This window comes from Pongo abelii, chromosome 13 (assembly GCF_028885655.2).
Source record: "Pongo abelii isolate AG06213 chromosome 13, NHGRI_mPonAbe1-v2.0_pri, whole genome shotgun sequence".
Classification (NCBI taxonomy): Eukaryota; Metazoa; Chordata; class Mammalia; order Primates; family Hominidae; genus Pongo; species Pongo abelii.
In genome coordinates, this window is record NC_071998.2 from 107,096,521 (window position 1) to 107,115,146 (window position 18,626).

At 38.4% G+C, this 18,626-nt stretch overlaps 1 long non-coding RNA gene across 1 annotated transcript in view; it reads right to left on the minus strand.

The window, feature by feature from the left end:
- LOC112134939 (uncharacterized) overlaps positions 1-18,093 on the minus strand; it is a 34,151-nt gene extending 16,058 nt beyond the window's left edge. The window contains exons 1-2 of the long non-coding RNA XR_002916276.2: positions 17,909-18,093; positions 164-435 (exon numbers count right to left, since the gene is read on the minus strand). This is a non-coding gene — a long non-coding RNA (uncharacterized LOC112134939). The remainder of the gene's footprint in view (positions 1-163; positions 436-17,908) is intronic.
- Positions 18,094-18,626: the final 533 nt, after the last annotated feature.

Genomic DNA, 18,626 nt, shown 5'->3' on the forward strand with positions numbered 1-18,626 from the left:
TTATAAGCCATTATGTTTTCTCTTCTGTCAATTGGCTGTATATAACCTTGGCTCATTTAAATTGACATTTTTATTGATTTTTAAGGTTCTTCATATATTATGGGTACCAATCTTTTATCTATCTATGAAATACTTTACAATAAAAGATTTTTAAAAGACTTACCTGTAACAATCCCGTTATTTATTTTGCCCAAGAGATGTATTCGTTGTTACTATTTTCTTTTTTGTCATTGAAGAAGATGATGATGAGCAATAAGTAGCAAGTTCATTACATAGGTCACATCCCTGCAATCTAGATTCATGGATGGATGAGTCTGCATACACCCACTTTTTTCACTGAAGGAAGAGCCCCAGTCACTGGTTCTAGAAATCTCCTTTATCTTATCATCTTTCTTTGAGGAGTACAGGTTGCTTGTGAATCCACTAACACTGAGCCTTTGGGAAGAGGAGTAGGAGAAATAAAACCAGAGACTAATTAAATTCAGCATATCTTTGTTTTTTGTCTGTTTTTTTTAAATATAATTTTGTCTTATTTTTTGTTGAAGTACAATCAATAAATATTGCTCAGTATATATTTAAGGTGCACAATGTGATAATTTGATAAATGTGTACATTGTGAAATGATCATGAACATCAAGCTAATTTATACATATGTCACCTTCTTTCATGTGTGCGTGTGGTGAGGATACATAAGATCTACTGCCTTAGCACAATTCAAGTGTACAATACAGCCTTGTTAACTACAGTCACCAACATTATTATGCTATGTTTGAGATCCCCAGAAGTTATTCATCTTATAGCTGAAAGTGTGTACATTTTGAACATCTCCCTATTTCTCCCACCTCCTACCCTCTGGCAATCACCTTTCTACTCTGCTTCTGTGAGTTTGACATTTTTACATTCCACATGTAAGTGAGACCATGCAGAATTTGTCCTTCCGTGTCTGGTTTATTTCACTTAGCCTAATATTCTTCACGTTCATCCCTGCTGTCGCAAGGCAGGGTTTCCTTCTTTTTTTCTGGCTGAATATATTTCATTGTGTATATATGCCACACTTCTTTAATCCATTCATCCATTGACAGACACTTTGGGTGTTTCCATATCTTGGCTATTGTAAATAATACTGCAATTAATGTGGGTGTGCAGATATTTCTTTGGCATCTTAAGTGCATTTCCTTTGCAATGGAATTAATAGCCATAAGTGGGATTTATGGAGCATTTTTTAGTGGTTCTACTATTCATTTTTTGAGGAACCTCCAAACTGTTCACCTTAATGGCCATGCCAATTACACTCTTACTAATAGTGTAAGGGTTCCCTTTTCTTCATACCCCCACCAACACTTGCTATCTCTTGTCTTTTCAATAATAGCCATCCTAGCAGGTGTGAGGTAATATCCCAATGTGATTTTTATTTGCAATTCCCTGGTGATTAGTGCTGTTGAGCACTTTTTAACATACCCATTGGTCACTCATATGTCTATTTGTGAGAAATATCTATGCAAATCTTTTACCTATTTTTAATTGGCTTGTATGTTGTTATTTTGTTTTGTTTTCTTCTTAGAGTTTTGCTAAATTGTATGAATTTTGAATATATTTTTGATATTAATTCCTTATCAAATGTATAGTTTGCAAATATTTTCTCCCATTCTGTGGGTTGTCTTTTCATTTTGTTGATTGTTTTATTTGCTGTGCAGAAACTTTTTAGATTAATATAGTCCCATTTGTTTGTTTTTGGTGTCTGTGATTTTTGTGTCATATTTTAAAAAATCATTGCCAAGACCAAAGAGATTTTTCCCTAAGTCAAAGAGCTTTTTTTTCCCTTATGTCTTTGTGTAGACATTTTACAATTTCAGGTCTTACATTCTTTAATTCATTTCTAGCTAAGTTTTGCCTGTGATGTAAGTTAAGAGTTCAGTTCTATTCTTTTACTTGTGGATATCCAGTTTCCCAACACCATTTATTTAAAGACTGTACTTTCATCATTGTGTATTATTGGAGTTTTTGTCAAAGATATGACCTTATAGGCATGGGGTTATTTCTGGGTCCTGTATTCTGTACCATTGGTCCATATGTCTGTTGTTTTACTGCCAATGCCATATTTTTGAAATTACTATAGGTTTGTAATATAGTTTGAAATCACAATGTATGATTCCTCCAGCTTTGTTCTTGCTCAAGATTGTTTGGTCTGTTCAGGGTCTTTTGTGGTTTCAGGTGAAGTTTAGGACTGTTTTATCTATTTTCATTAAGAAAAAAGCCATTAAAAGTTTTATATGGATTGCATTGAATCTGCAGCTCGCTTTGAGTAGTATGGATATTTTAACAATATTACTTATTCCAGTCCATGCACATAAAACATCTTTCCATTTAGTTGTATCTTTTTCAAATTCTTTCATCAATATCTTATAGTATTCACTGAACACATCTTTCATTTCCTTGGTTAAAATTTTTCCAAAGTCTTTTATTTTATTTTTTGATGCTATTGGTAAATAACAATATTTTGTTAATTTTTTTCAAATAGTTTGGTAGTATATACAAATGCAACTGATTTTTGTCAGCATCTCTTAATGAGGACACTGAGGAAGGGACAGAAGAACTGATATATAAGCAATAACTGCAATAAGAACACAAATTTTCTAGACAAATTGAGATTTATAATTTGCAAAGCACTTCATATTATTAGATCTTATCTCATTGGATCTTCCTAGAAATAGCCTTAATATTTTCTCTGTTTCACAAAGAGGGAAATCAAGGTTTGGAGGAGTGTCTAACTAAGTTCGTACAGCTAACAATTAGCAAGGCAGGGGTTCAAAATTATTATCTTCTAGTCCTAGATCCTTTTGTCTGTTATTTGAGGGCAGATATATTTTAATGAATTGGCATATAAGCTGCCTATGCTCGAGCTTCAATTCACTAACGGAACCACAAAATACATTTTATAGTGTAAATTTCTTGTCCTGTTAAAATTGCATTTACTTTCCCAACTTTTAAAAAGTGAAAGGATGAACGCAAAAGCCAGGAAATTAAAAGTAAAATTCTCTGCAAGCTGACCTGATACATGAGAGTCCAGATGTTCATCAACTACTATTAAAGGCCATTTACACAAGAATTTCTTTGCTCCACACAAGCAACCACATGAATTATCATTGTGATAACAATAATAACACTTGCTTTATTCATTCTTCACTAACCAGCTCTGGTACAGAAGCCAAACAGAACGTTTAACGTCCCTCAAATACACATTTTGATATATGTATTTTTTTTTCTTAAGAGTTGTCATGAGTCCTTTAAATTGTCTGAAAGAGACTTCTAGGATAATGACAGCCAATACAGGCTAAATTTTGCATTGTTACATTCTCACAAACTGTCACCAAATGCCTGGCTCTGTGAGGCCTTTGTTGATCTTGGGGTCCACTCATAATGCTGCCCTTCAGAACCTGAATAAATTCAGATACTTCCAGAATCCATTTCTCTGAAGTCCCATGGTCCCATGGTAAATACCTTTTTTTTTAATGTCCCCTTTTCATTTTATTTTTGCTTATTGAAATACCATGTTAAGATTTGGCTCAAATAAAAACTTAAAGCCTTTTTCCAATACTGTTCCTTCCCTTTTGCATGTGCAAATGTCACTCTGTAACTCATTGCCATCAGCACACTATACCACCTGTTTGGGAATGCTTTACCTGCCCTATGAGCCTGGAAGTTGCTTGAGGGAAAGGACTGATAGATCAGAGACAGCCTTTTGTAAGCCTGGACTATGTTCATGTTAATGCTTTTGCTCTCTGTTAAGGGCCAGAGTCATATATGCTGCAGAGGATGTGCTGTGTTTTCCTGCACGTGGGGGGGAATGCAGATTCTGTTGAGGCTCTGAGTAGCAAGTGATGACCACAAAGGCATTTTGCCACACCCTTCTCATCACCTCAGCAATCGGAAACACTGATCCCAAAGGAAAAACAATCATAGAGCACTCAGGGCAAAGAGACAGAGTGCTCACTCATTCAACAAATATCTATTGGGCATCTTCCATGTGCCAGATACTGTCTCAGGGGCTGAGGATAGGAGGCTAGAGGAGGGCACAAGACTCATGGTGCTTATAACGGGAGGATAGATATAGACAATACCTCAAATAAATAAGTGAAACGAGTCACATGTTTAATGGGAGAAATCATATACAAAAAAATTAACTAAGATGACTATAGTTAACATTAATTTGATAGTACATTTCAAAATAGCTAGAAGAGAATAAGTTGAATGTTTCTAGCATAATGAAAAGCTAAATATTTAAGATGTTGGCCATCCTAATTACCCTGATTACTATTATATGAAGGTATGAAATTATTACATGTACTCCCAAAATATGTACATCAAATATGTATCAATATAAATAAATAAATAATAAAGCAGAAAAAGGAGACAACAGTTCAGTGGTAATATTATATAAGGTGGTCAGAAGGGGCTTTCTTGAGAAGATGTCTTTGGAGCAATGACCTGAAGAGGTGACGAAGTGATCCAGTCACATATTTATGGTACCTTATCTCTAGTCAGAGGAATGGCGAGTGCAGAGGCCCAAGGAGAGAGCAAGCGTAGCATGTTGGAGGAGGGACAAAGAGTCTATGATAGTTGATGTGGAGACAGAAAGGAAAAGGTTATTGACATCATGGGGAGGCACATTGGAGAGGGATTTGTAGGCCATTTTAAGGACAGACTTCCAGTCTGAGCAAGTTGCAAAATTTAAGAGAGTTTTAAGCTAAGGAGAGCTGTTATCTGATTTATGTTCTAAAAAAGCTGCTCAGTCTTCTGCCTTGAAACTAGGGGAATGGGGTAGCAGCAAAGACATTATTAGTTAGGAGCCTCCTGCACTAATCTAGCAAAACACAATGGCATCTTGCTGTGGAAGGGGGATAAGTGGATTGATTCTGTATTCATTAACGGATTGGAGATGGTAGGGGGATGTTGAATAAAAGAGGTCAAAGGTTACTCTAGCGACTGCAGGTTAGAACGGGCACTTCATGAGGTGGGGAAAACTACTAGAGAGCAAGTTTGTTTATTTGCTGTATATGTGGAAGATAAAAGGTTGGGTTGTAGTCATGTTAAGTTTGGGATGCTGATTAGACATACACAAAGAAATACTGAGCAGGCAGTTCATTTACTAAACAAATCTGAAAGTCCAAGAAACAGATCAGGGCTAAAAAATAAAATGTTTTATATTTATCTGCAATAAGAATGCTTTTTCACTCAAAAATATTAACCCTAGATAAGAAAGTGTCCAAAGACGAAGACCTGGGCATTTCAATATTAAGAATTCCAAAGGAGACTAAGGTGTGAGCAGAAAGAACAAGAAAAACAAGGAGAGTTTGATGTTCTAGAAATAAGCGAGCATAATATTTTAAGGGAAAGCCATTATAAGGTGGCTATAGCTTCTCAAGAAAACATAGTTGGTTGTTTGGTCCTTTAAGGCTGCTGCATCTCAAACAGCCTGACAAAGATAGGATAGAAAAATCGAAAAATAAATATATCTATCAACGTCCTTCTCTGTTCCTGTTTTCCATTGACAAAAGTCTTCCTGGTGGGTAGATTCCTGGTTTGACTCTACCAAGTATCATCCAGGTGAATGTGAAAAGGATTTTACCACCCAGCCTGTGTATGCGGCCAGAGGCTCCATGGATCCCATCAAGACTGGAGCTTCTCGGGCTCTAACTGCAGTGGTCCTGATGGAGGCCATGACCAAAACTAGTCCCTCACCCAGGAAAAGGTGAAAGCTGGGCTTTGTAACCGTCAGGATAGTTTGAACCACCTGTGATGCTATTCTGGATAGCAAACAAGGCAAGTGGATGAGCTTCAGGAAGCATTTAACACCAAGTAGATATGGAATGTGCTTAAACTTGGTCAGTTTCCTCTGTGAAGGGAAGAGAAGTCATTCGTTGCATTGCTGTTTTCTTTCTCAATTCCACCAAAACAAACTCTTAGTTGTCTTTCTTGCTTATTCATATATCATGTGTTTCATAAAGCCTTTCTAAACAATTTCAGCCTTTCTTCCTCTTTTCTGTCTCAGTGCCCTAACTGGTCAATCAAGGATTTTATTTTCAATTTTAAAATTCTGGGAATCCAGGTTTGATTCTACCAATTATCAGCCAAGTGAATCTGAGTAGACCATTCTTCCTTTCTTTACATCATATCAATTTAGTACTTTGTGTAAGCTAGAGGAAATTATGTTTGCTTGCAGTATCACCTAAGAAGATCATTAGGTTACCACATGTGATAATACTTTGATAAACCATAACATTGTGTACATCGTCATCATCATCATAATTCTATCTTTGTTTCCTGTGATTGAGACCTTGAGGCCAAGAATGACGTGTCTTCTTTTATCTGTCCCCCAAATTTCTAGTGCAATGATAAGCCACTCAATGACAACTATTGGCCTAAACAAACTTGGAAAAGAAAAAAATCTACAAATCCTTTGCTTCAAATTTTTTGTGGAACTTGGTTAGCCATAAATAAATAAATAAGCACATGAAAATAAATTACAAATCCAACTGTGTGTCTTGCCCTGAACTCTGTGTTTGACGTTAAAAACCAAGCCTCTCTCTTTTAAAATTGAAATATGAAACATTATGTGTGATTATTTTTCGCTTTTAAATACAGAGCTGTGGTTGCAGAAATAATTTAATATACTGCACTGCATTTCCCCTGCAAGTGTGCCAATTCTGATTACATGTTTCCAGATGCCCTTGTTTGTTGTGGTTCTTTCACTAGTACCTGGCCAAGGAGCTGAATGGCTTATCTCTGTAAGTAGCTCTGGCCAGCAACACTCAGCCAATAGGTGCTCTATGTACAAAGAGCACCCGCAGGATCATTCACCCTGAGGTCAGCATTCTGGAGTCCTCTGGACTCCCAAGATCAGCACCTGTACTTTATGTTTAAGAGCCAAGAAATTGAGGAAGAAGTTGAACTGACCAAGATAGTCCAGCAGGCAACAAGCCTAAAACAGATTTAATAAAAGATCTCATTCCTTTCCACCATGTTTTTGTGAGATATTTCATGGGAATTGCCACTTGGGAGGTGCATGCAGCCTATCTGGAGCATGGCCAACCACAAGCTTAAGGCTTTCAAAGGCTGACTCCTGGTCTATATGCAGAAAACCTCAAGGAGTGGAGACTGCTCCCAAAATTCTCCAGCCCATGACCTTTTTGCAACAGTGTGAGAGTGGGCACTAGAAAGTATATTGTTTCAGTACATAGATTTATATTCTAATTGAAATGCAACAATTTATTCACTATTACCTTGGACAAGTCCATTTTTCTCTGCAGGCCTCACTCAGTATTCCCATCTCTAAAATGAGAGGCCTCAGGTATCTAAGGCATTTTGCTTTGTAGTTATACTCTTTTGTAATATGCTCTGTGGAGTCAAACAACTGTGTTATATGGCAAAAAAAAAAAAAAAAACAGCGCTCAATCTTGAGCCACACATCCTGGGTTCCTATCGACTGTAGTTTTTACTACCTTCTGGCTACATGATTTTACCCAAGTTTTCCCCTCCCTGAGCTTCAGTTTCCCCAAATATAAAACAAAGAAGGAACTGAGCAAACACGCCAAGCTCCATTTTGATATTCTGGCATCCTAGTTCACTGTACTCCTTTGTTTTATATCGGACAGCAAGGCTGTATCCTATACCCCATCAGCTGCCACATCTAGAGAAAAAGAAACCTGTGAAAACTTCCAAGGGGCAATGAGAGATGCTCTCTTTAGACCCTCTCACCTCAGAAAGGCTCGAAGTTTGAACTTCTCTCCCATAGTCCCCTTGCTCAGGAGAAAAGATTAAGGCATAGTCCTAGCTATAAGGATGCAGGAAAATGAGCTGCCTTGAGGTGAAGCAAAATCTTCACCTTCTACTTTTGGTTTTGCACTTACCTGTGTGTATTGGGGAGTGGCGGTAGGGTTAAGACTCAATATTTACTTCCTGAGTTTTGCAGTTATTAAGTGTTGTCAGCTTTACACATGCATTCGGTGTCCCAATAACATCTTGGGTTCCAGCCCAAACACGTTTGCTCTGGTTGCTCCCATTGCCTAGAAAACCTATGTGTCTTCTCTTGCCCAAAGCTCTTCAATAGCAGATAATCATGATCATACTATTACTGCTAATAATAATAACAATAATAAAACAGCTATCATTTAATAAGTCATCATCGTGTACATAATAGTGCAGTGTGATTTACATACATATCTCATCTCTCCTAAAGTTGGACTCTATGTAAAGATTTTTTGGTATCTCTCACGTTGCCTAGGACAAGAAGAATGATAGGTACTCAAGAAACGACAGATTCAGTTATCTCATTTAATCATCACATTGGATTGGAGGAAAATATGTCAAGAGATGCTCAGAATCTTCTCAAGGTCACACAGCTAGTGTAAATGTCAGAGCTAAGATTGAAACAGAAGTCTGCAAGATCATAAATTTCATCAGGATTTGTATTGCAAAAAAGTGCCTGCATAAACTTCAAGCTTTTTTTTTTTATAATCTCTCAGGGAAAAAGGCATCAGGTTGTAATGAGAGCTGGAGCTGGACAAACTGGGAATAGCTAGTAAAAGCAACCTGGACATCGAAGTTTCTACATGTGTGTTTTGTTAGAGAAATTGGAGGGAGCAGTGTACATGGTAGCAGAAGAATTGCTGGTCAAATACCCTTTTCCCTTCCACTTGAAAGGCCTCTCTCTTTTAAGTACATATTGATTAGAGTCCAAATATCTCAATTCTATTCTTAGCCCAGCACCTTAATTACAATGGATTCTCAGTTAAAACTGATGGTTCAGTTCCCCACCATCCTCCACCCCAAACCCCTTTTAACACAGAGATCAGAATAATGCATCAGAATGGCTTTCTTTTTTAAAGAAATGATGATCTGTGAGAAAAGTATATTAATAACATTATATTCATTTTAACCTTAATGACCCAGAGTCATTTTTCTTGGCAGACAAAATTGCAATGCCTAACTTAAAAAGCAGAGTTATATAACATTTATGGTTAGATAATAATATTAATAACAGCAACAACAACAATAATAATCAATTTTAATCACTTGCTATGTAGCAGGCACTATGCTAAAATAATTATATGCATTATTTCATTAAATACAATCAACATCCTATATAGTAATTACCATTATTATGTTTACTTTGTAAAACTTGGCCTTAGAGAAGTGAAGAAATTTACCCACGGCAGCTAGTGAGTGAAAGAATTTGCAATCTTTCTGGCCCTGGATTCTGAGTTCTTAATTATTAACATAAACTGATTCTCCTAGTGAGAAACAGGATGATGCTTCAAGAGCTGTAAGATACAGATTTGGGACTCAGAGGGGTTAACTCCCAAAGGAAACAGACATAATATGAGTAGAATAAGAAAATACACATGCGAGTGCTTTTGATTTTTTTAAAGGATTAGAAAAATTTAAGCAACTGCTCTGTGTCCTAGAATTTTACGTCAGGGACAAGGAGACCTCCATGACCACGAGCAGCAGACCTTAATGCCTCTTTCACTTGAATATCACTTTATAGTTATCCATCAAAGCTTAATCCACAGTATAGTTGCATAGTTTCTTGTGAGTAGCTTAGTCAGACTTGGACACTGTAGTGCAGAATGCCTAAGTTTGGCTTCAGATCACAAAGTTAATACATGGAAGTGCCAGGTGTCAAATCTTTGTCATTCTGTTCCAGTTACAGGATTCTTTCTTACAGATAAAGAGTTTGATGAATTTTAACATCTTGTCAAAAAGTACAGTTATTTGGTAGCATTGTCAAAATGGTTTCTAGAGACACTGGGGAAAAATCAGAAAGAGCAAAAATGTGTTTTGGATAATTAATCAGAAATATTATAACAACATTTAGGTCTTTCAGAAGGAGCTGCACACTATTAAATGCACCAAATCATGACCAGAAAATATGTAGGTTTTCTGGCTTTCAAGGACTGAAATTATGTAGCTTCTACTGAACATAGGGAAAAGGATCCAGAATTTTCCTTCTTCACAAATACTCAGGAATAAAATCACAGAAGATTTGGAGGTCAAGGACTTCAATTAAAATCTTGAAGTTTTCTCTACAAGATTGTGAGATCCATCACTAGATCCTTTTGGGATACTAAGGCTGAGTTATGAGTATGAATTTAAGCAATGGGAACCACCCTATGTGTGTACATCTATGAAAATATTCGATCCAAATGGAATCCAGATCACAGGGGCAGAATACGTCTGAGAGGCAGCATTGTTACTTATACCACAAATCATTATTTTTTTATTTCCATTTTATAAATTCCACTCCAGGATGAAACATTCAAGTTGTGGAAACATACAAGATCAGTTTCTCTTAGTGGCTATCACGCACATACTGAAGCAAGATGACTTGAGTCATCTTGTGGAAGCTCATTTGGGATATCAATTCCAGGCTTGTGTTTGAAACAGAATTTGGGAACGTCAGTTCCAGGCTTTTATGTAACTTAGATTTTTTTGTGTGTATGTTTTTTATTCTATCCTGGTGATGTTTTCCAGACTGAATCCACTATTGTGGTTTCTACAGAAAAAGAGGAAATCTGGAATAATAATACTCCATGGTGTATGTAGTTTCCTGCTCCATGTGTGGAGTTAGAAAGTGAAGATGAACGAAGGTAACATAGTGTGGACTACTCCAGCAGAGCAGGGGCTTAGGGAGGAGCTTAGGAATGGCTTTGGGAGGGTAGGCCCTGAATTGTGTGTTGGCGGAGAGGCTAGGATAGTCAAAGCATCACACTTTGATTACCTTCTCTACCTGTCTCCCTGCTATTCCTCAAATATGACAGGCATCCTCCTGCCTCAGGATCCTTGCACGAGCTGTGATCTCTACTCGGAATACTCTTCTTCAAAGCTGACTCCCATAACACCTACAATGCTCATTCAAATGCAATTTTTTTCTATGAGGCTCACTCTGATCACCCTATTTCAAACTGCAATTTGCATCCTCCCTAAAGCCTTGTTTTCCCCATACTTACTACTTTCTAACAAACTTGTGTATTTATTTAAATTTGTTTTTAGTTCTCTTTTAGAAGGTATGCTCTGAAAAAGAGAGGATTTCCATCTACTTTGTTCACTGATAAATCCCAAGCACACAGAATAGGGCTAGTGTAGGATATAGGCACTCACGTATTTTTTAAATAAGTGGTTAATTTTTTTCATATTGTTTCCTTTAATTACTTTTTTATCACATCATGATGTAAAGCCTGTCGATATACTTCCTTTTAAAGTTATTTTTTTCTGCTGGGTGCGATGGTTCATGTCTGTAATCCTAGCAATTTGGGAGGCCAAGGTGGGCCTATCACTTGGAGATCAGGAGTTCAAGACCAGCCTGCCAACATAGCAAAACCCTGTCTCTACAGAAAAATACAAAAATTAGCCAGACCTGGTGGCACACACCTGTAATTCCAGCTATTCGGGTGGCTGAGACAGGAGAATTGCTTGAACCCGGAAGGCGGAGGTTGTAGTGAGCCAAGATCATGCCACTACACCTCAGCCTGGACTACAGAGTGAGACCCTGTCTCAAAAAAAATAAAATAAAATAAAATGAAATTAAGTTATTTTTTTCAAAAGGTACCAATTTAGTAAACATGCTCAAAGGATACAACTGTACCTACGCCCAAGTCATTTTAGTTTTACAAAGATATAATTAGTCAAATCAAAAAAGGCATGTCTGACAGATGAATGAATGTTAAGACAATGCTAAATAACCTTTAAGGGGAAATGGTGAGGAGGCAGAGGTGCTTGTATATATCATCTTCTAGGAGCCAGGCATTGGCAAACACCACTATTACAAATAAAAGCCTGAGATTCTGAAAATTTAAGTGACTTATGGAGGTTACACAGCTAATAAAAAGAAGCAGTATGATTTAGATTCATTATTCCTGACTCCAAATCCTATGGTTTACTGCAACATAGTGTACTATCTTCAAACTGTAAATTCTTCAGAAATGGTTATTGTAGATAATTTACATGTTGGATGCAGTGGTGTGCCATGCAGATACCTTTCTTCAGGACTAAGGGGCTCCTTTTCCCTGATGTTGGGATTGCTGTTCACTATCAGCTCTCCAGCTACCAACTGCCCTCTACTTCAGGGAGCCTCCTTACCCTAGGTCACACCTCTTCCCAGGGCCAGCCCATATCCAGTACTCTTCAATGTGGGGTACAAAAACATGGCCCCCTTGCCTCATGTGGAACAACTCTGAAGGCCATCCCAGCTCCAGTGATTCCAGTGGGACTGATGGAAGCCTCTGTTGTGACTGCATGAGACCCAACTCCTCCCTTTGCCCAGCCCTAGTGCCTTCACACTCCCACAGGTGTATCTCCCAAAAGCACCCCTTGATGAACTTCTGACACACAAATCTCAGCCTTGGAGTCTGTTTACAGGGAGCCTGATCAATGTCAATATAGTAGGTGGTATTGTGGAGTTCAGAGATTAGTGAACTCAACAATACTAGTAGCATATTCCTTAGATAAGGTCCCAGACCATGCGCAGTGTTGGGAATGCCTAGTTTCACAAAATTTGAGGCACTTTCTCCTAACTCCAAGAAGCACTTTGGCAAAAACAACTATGACACACAATTTCACCCTTTTGAGATCACCTGTTAACTTGACTACCTTGGTAGTACATCACCAGTTTGACAGTTGTATTTGTCCATTCTCACATTGTGATAAAAAAATACCTGAGACTGGGTAATCTATAAGGTAAAGAGGTTTAATTGGCTCATGATTCTGCAGGCTGTACAGGAAGCATAGCAGCTTCTGCTTTAGGGGGGGCCTCAGGAAGCTTCCAATCATGGCAGCAGGCAAAGAGGGAGCAGGCACCTTACACGGCAGGAGCAGGAGCATGAGAGTGAAGGGGGGGATGCATACTTTTAAACAACCAGAACTCACAAGAACTCACTCATTACCATGAGAACAGCACCAAGGGAATGGTGCTAACCCATTCATAAGAAATCTACCCCCAAGATCCAACCACCTCCCACCATGTCCCACCTCCAACATTGGGGATTACAATACAACAGGAGACTTGATGGGAGGCAGGAGGGGAGGTGGACACAGATCCAAACCACATCAACAGTCATCACAGCCAGCAGGTAACTTACTCTGAAAGCTCCTACATTCAATAAATAAGACCAACTGTGAGCTGGGAATTATGCTGCATTACAAGAAAGTCAAAGATTCATAAACCTAGTTCTATCCTCAAGTAGCTCTTAGTTTAGAAGATTATTCTCTAACTTTTGTTCACCAGAACCACCCAACAAGCTTGTTAAAAATTCTCATGCTTTGTCTTGGAATTGGAACTAAGAATGATTTCTGCTGGGTTCTAGTATTAATATTGTGATACAAGGTATTCATGAACCACTTGTGGAGAAATTCAAATCCCAAAGATGACATAAAACATACATTGCTAGGTCTAACCTTACTAAGCACCAGATACTGTGCTAGAATCTGTGAAGAATTTTAAAAAGCATGTGGAATGTAGTCCATATCCATGGACTATAGTCCAAGGTATATAAAGACATATAATCTACTAAGAGTGATAATATTCCAATAAATCTATACCTGTTTTATAAAAAACCATTACATATTAGATAACATGCTAGCCTCCAAGGCAGCACAAAGGTGAAAATACGTGGTTCTTCTCATCAAAAAATTTCATTAGCGTTAGATAAGAATAATTAATTTCTGCCTTCACTCATTTACCTATTTGACCTATTTGTTGCATCAGTTAATTCATTCCTTTATGCATTTAATAAATATTTACAAAATAGCTGCTAAGTGAAATGTGCTATGATAATGGCAGGAAAATATATGGTGAGTACCTACAGAAAAGTACCAATATCACCAATATCGTACTATGGGAGGGTTGACAGCTTAGCTTGCGTACATTTTTCAACATCTAAGTCTTGAATAACTAAAATACTTCCTGTGGCAATGAAATGCAGTCATCTTAAGGTAGTAATCACTGTTAATATATGTGTAATTGGATAACCCTAATTCACTTTAGCTTGAAAAATCTGTGGGAGGGAATTGGTGGTAAGAGTTTTCTTTGGTTTGGCTGATTCAAATGAACCATTTTTGAATTTGGAGAATCTCGTAATCACTAGCCTGACTGGCCCACACTAGCAGTTTTCTGGATTTCTAGGAAAATCTCTGGTATGCGTCATAGTGAAGAAGTGTTCCAACAAAGAAAGGGGATAAATGAAGAATCATAATCATTTAGAAAGAATTCACTGAGAAATAGAGGTCTGCGTGGTGTAACTGAGAATTGCACAATGCTGTTGCAGGGCATGCGGGATGCATGACAGGTGGGGCTGCCTGCTCTTCCCCCTCGCCCTCCCAAGGCATCAGGGTGAATCAATCTGAGTTCTCATTTCTTTAGAGCACAGTTGGATCACAGACTGAAAACAGACTACAGACATCCACTACCAGTTAATTAGAATTGGCATAAAAGATGTTATCTAGTTTCCATTCCTACTGCTGCCATTTCGATTTAAGAGTGTGGAGATTGGCCAGGTGCAGTGGCTCGTGCCTGTAATCCCAGCTCTTTGGGAGGCCGAGGTGGGTGGATCACCCAAGGTCAGGAGTTCAAGACCAGCCTGATCACAATAGTGAAACCCCGTCTCTACTAAACACAAAAAATTAGCCAGGCCTGGTGGCAAGCACCTGTATTCCCAGCTACTTGGGAGGCTGAGGCAGGAGAATTGCTTGAACCCGGTAGATGGAGGTTCCAGTGAGCCAAGATCGTGCCATTGCACTCCAGCCTGGGCAACAAGAATAAAATTCTGTCTTAAAAAAAAAAAAAAAAAACAAAGTATGGAGATTTTGAATTTAGGTCCAGTTCTACCAACCGGATATTTCCAGATATTTTCAACTGACTTAGTTTCTCTTGATATCAGCTCATTAGTCTTTCTAGTAGATTACCTATCTAACTAATGCCCCTATGTGTTTATGAAGATCAGGGCAGAAAATAGGTGATTCAGCATTGAGGAAAGAAAGCTGGCAAAGGCTAACCTGCTCATGAATAACAGGGCTTTGTTTGACATGGTCCCTGACTTCCTCACTTCTGTGCCTTCTCTCCACTGGATGCCCCTGCCCACCTGCAATCTACCTTTTGGCCATTTTGAACTACTATCATTTTCCTGAACTTCTATTATTTTCCTTTCACTTTGTCACTTATATGCTATAATAGATGCTGTTTTCTTCGTCTGAATAAACATCTCCCTATTCTCACCTCTTTCTTCACCCCTTGCCAAATTCAGGACTACTTATCACTTGACTACAAAATGTACTGAAATTCATTCTTTAGCTTTCATGGCCCATCCTCTGACGTTCTCATTAGTGGCATCAGTCTGGGTCATACCACACATACCACATTCTTCCACCACTCCCTGTAGTACCCTTATCTCTGCAAGAGCCTTTGACTGTATCTCTTTTGTAATACACATTTTATGTAATAAAATTACATGTTAGATTTTATAGAGAAAAGAATAATTTAAAAGAAACTCATAAAAAACAATGAAGGTTTGGTTATACATTTATCCCATTACCATTTACTAAGTCACTTCTCTATGCCATGAAATGGAAAAATTAAGAAGAAAATAGCACCACCTCTCCCATCAAAGTGTTCACAGCCTAGCAATAGAGACAGACTCAAAATATTTGACTTTAAAATAATGAGATTTTAACATTTCAAAGAGATGTTTAAAAATGGTAGATACCCATTTTTCTAGCATCATTTTTATATACTAAATTCAGAAACTGTGTAATTGCCATATAAACTTATGGAATCATGGAAATCATTTGAATAAATATACTATCATAATATTTGAAAAAAAATAATGAGGAATTGGGTACTAATCATTTGTTCATATTAATGGAATACCTACAGACTTCATCTTTTCAGGCTGCTATGACAAAATATTAATAGCTTAAACTGGATAATTAATAATCAACAGATTTTGCTGCTTATATTTCTGGAGGCTGGGAAGTCCAAGGTCAAGGCACTAGCAGATTCGGTGTCTGGTGAGGGCCTGTTCCTCTTAGATGGCACTTTCTGTATCCTCACATGGTGGAAGAGGCAAGATACCTTTCTTGAACCTTTTTTATAAGGGCACTAATCCCATTCATGAGGGCAGAGCCCTAAGGACTTAATAACTTCCCAAAAGACCTCACCTCCTAATGCTATTATATCATGTTGGATTCTAACATATGAATTTTGCAGTTTAGGGGGTCACAAACATTCAGACCATAGCAACTACTGTATGCCAGGCACTGTTCTAGGCAGTGGGGTGTACAGGTAAGCAAAGCCAAGCTTCACACTCAGTGAGCTTCTATTACAGAGCTTTCAGTGAGGGAAATCTGAAAAGCCATGAAGTTTACAAGAGGAAAAGCCTTATTCTGCCTGTGGTGGGAGTTTAGATCTGGCTTTTATGAGGAGATGACATGTTCACTGCGCCCAGTAGAGCAAATGTAGTACTAACTCTTAAGGGTGAAGGAATGCTTATTTAACTATGGAGCATCTAACGCATGATGAATGTGGTTGTAGGAGCAGAGTTCCCGGCATGAAGTAGGTACTTGATAAATGTATCATATTTGGATCAATAACCCAAATCCAAAGATGAGTACTCATTTGAGGGTCCCTTCCCTCAAGGATCATGCAGTCCAATGGAGAAGTTCATTCACTCTCATTCACTCATAACAATATGGTGCATGAAAGGAGAAGCCAAGAGTGGACAGAATGGAAACTCTAAAACTCATACATTCCTCTCCTATCACCATCCTCCCAAACATCCGCTAGTCCCCCTGTTTCCTCCTCTGAAAACTTATATTCTTCTTGGGAGTTCTGAGTTGTCTGGTGTATCTGTTTCTTTTGCTGGGTGCTTCACCTTGGCTTCCTCCCAAATGCCTCCAGCAAATGTTTATTTTTATAAATGTTGTATACACAGGGCAGAAGATAGAGAAAGGGGTGAGCCAGAGTCATTTACGAAAGCACTTTGGCACTCTGCTCTGGAAATCATTTCCGCAGGAGGCTGCCCTGGACAGAGTGCACTTACTCTCAGACCTCCCATCCCCACTTCCAAGCAGAAGTCAATGCAATTTTTATTTACAGTCAGAAGCTCCATGAAATTCTGAGCCAAAAGTCTTCTTTCCTGAAAAGCTGGTAGTGGCCTCCAACATTCAACTATCACCTTTAACAGGAACTCTTTGTTGTTTGCACCAGACAAATAACCAGACACCTGGGTCAGAAGCAGAATTAAGGACCTAATTCGTCTCCATCCATGGACATTTAATGGACACCTACTTGTGCAAATCCTATCACGGCTACTGAGAACACAAGATATAGGATCCTAAAAGAGCAGGAAGAGGCTATCTTTTATTGATGACATATCTTATATTGTCATGATTTACATACATAAAAAAGATATTATCATTCCGCTTTACAGATTGGGGAAAGGAGGAAAGAAGGAAGGGGATGGAAGGGAAGAGGATGGAAGGGAAGGGAAGGGAAGGGAAGGGAAGGGAAGGGAAGGGAGTGGGAGAGGGAGAAATGGAAGGAGGGAGGAACAGAGGGAGGGAGGATTTGAGGTTCTGTAACTTGTGTAAAACCCATAGCTGATGAATAAGCTTTCTACTCATTTTCTCTTCATCACTCTTAAATGACACTTTCACCTCCACTCTCCACCAAAATTGTTGTTATCAAGGTTATTATATATAAACCTAATTATTATAATAATGATTGACACCCACATTGCTAAACACAAAAGTCAAACATCAATTCTCATCTTGGTTCACTGATTAGCAACATATAATACAGTTGACTGCCTCCTTGTCCTTGAAACACTTTCTTCACTTGGCATCTGAGACATCTTACATGATCTGTTGGTTTTCCTGGTGCTTCACCACCAGCACTTTCTCATTCTCTTTAGCTGGCTTCTGCTTCTCAGCATCATCTTCTGCTATTGAAGTATCTCAGAACTCAGCCCTTGGACACCCTCTTTGCTTTATATACATTCACTCTCTTGGTGCCCTCATTCCGTCTCATGCTTCAAATCCCACCTGCATACCAATAGCTCTAATTTCCTCTATTCTGTACCACTTATTTAAACTTCAGCTTGATATATACAACAGCATATCTCTTCTTGGGTGTCTCAAACTTATCATTTTCAAAATTAAAGTCCCAATTTTTCTCCATTAAACCTACTCCTCTGATGGACTCCCCAATCTCAGTTCATGGCAACTTCATCTTTCCCGTTGCTCAGAACAAAAAGCCTCTTTTGATTACACCCCACACCCAATCTGATGGCAAACTGGTTTGTGTTAACCCCCAAATACATCCTGGATCCAGTGATTTCTCATCATCTGCCCTGTGACCAGCCTGCTGCAACTCTCAGTCTTCTTTCACCCAGATTACTTCTTGGAGGCTCTTCCTTTGTATTTGCCCCATACAGTCTGGTCTTAACTCAGTCACCAGTGTGATCCTAATAAACCTGTTAGACTTGTGGTTCCGGAAATGACAGCTCTCCAAAGGCCTCTCGTTTTATTCAGAGTAAAACCCAAAGACCTTAAAACAACTGACAGGACCATACTCC